Consider the following 1,456-nt stretch of genomic DNA (forward strand, 5'->3'; position numbering starts at 1 on the left):
TTTTGGTAGTCATAGCCTTGGTTTCACAACCTAGGAGAGTATGGCATCTAGCGAGGGAAATTACCACCGTAGAGGTCCTTACTTTGATGGTACTATTTTTGCTAGTTGGAAGCATAAGATGAAAATGCATATTCTTGGACATAACCCCATCGTATGGGCTATTGTGTGTATTGGCTTGCAAGGTGAATTGTTTGATGGGAGAGAACCGAACCGTGAAGCTACCGTGGAAGAGTTGAAGATGCTACAATACAATGCTCAAGCTTGTGATATCCTCTTCAATGGATTGTGCCCCGAAGAATTCAAAAAAATCAGCCGTCTTGAGAATGCAAAGGAAATTTGGGATACTTTGATTGATATGCACGAAGGTACCGACTCCGTCAAGGAATCCAAGTTGGATGTGCTTCAAAGTCAGCTTGACAAGTTCAAAATGAAGGATGGTGAAGGTGTCGCTGAAATGTACTCTAGGCTTGCTCTTATCACAAATGAGATCGCCGGCTTAGGAAGTGAAGAGATGACCGACAAATTCATCATCTAGAAGATCCTAAGAGATTTGGATGGAAAATATGATACTGTATGCACATTGATCCAAATGATGCCCAATTACAAAGATCTCAAGCCAACGGAAGTCATTGGAAGAATTGTTGATCATGAGATGTCACTCAAGGATAAGGAGGAGCTCCATAACAAGTCAAGTGGTGCTTACAAAGCCTCATGTGAAGCTCCCACATCATCAAGTCAGAAACAAACCTTCAATGAAGAATTGAGCCTACTGGTGAAGAACTTCAACAAGTTCTACAAGAGTAGAAGCAAAGAGAGAAGTTCCAAGTCAAGGTCCTACAATGACAAAAGATCTTCTAGTTGAGAGCGAAATTGCTACAATTGTGGAAGACCCGGACAATATTCCAATGAGTGTACGGCAACCTACAAGAGAAGAGAAGATTCTCCAAAAAGAAGAAGTAGAAGAGAAGAATCACCATCAAGAGACAGAAGGAGTAGAGATGATCGTTATGAACGAAGAACATCCCGGAGAAGCAAGGATTCGGAAAGAAAGGACAAGTCATCAAGGAGCTACACAAAACAAAGACATCAAGCTCATGTTGGTGAATGGGTATCCAGCTCCGACTCTGACAATCACTCCAAGAGAAGCTATCACTCCGACTCTGAATATACTCAAGATGAAGGTGTTGCCAGTCTAGCACTTGTGTCAACCAACTCCTACGACACATTTGATTCACCAAATGAAGGACTTGGAAGATGCTTCATGGCTAAAGGGCCAAAGGTATCACACCTCGAGAATGTTGATTTCAATAGTGATGAAGATGACTTGTTAGGTGATGATGATTTACTTGTTGACAACTCTAGTGATGAATACTATGATGAAACGTCAATTAATCATGATAATCAAGATAAAACAAATGACAATGATATGGAGAAAATTGAGTTTCAAACTAAAGAA

Source organism: Triticum urartu, chromosome 3A (assembly GCF_056163025.1).
Source record: "Triticum urartu cultivar PI428250 chromosome 3A, HENAU_Tu73, whole genome shotgun sequence".
NCBI classification, from domain to species: Eukaryota; Viridiplantae; Streptophyta; class Magnoliopsida; order Poales; family Poaceae; genus Triticum; species Triticum urartu.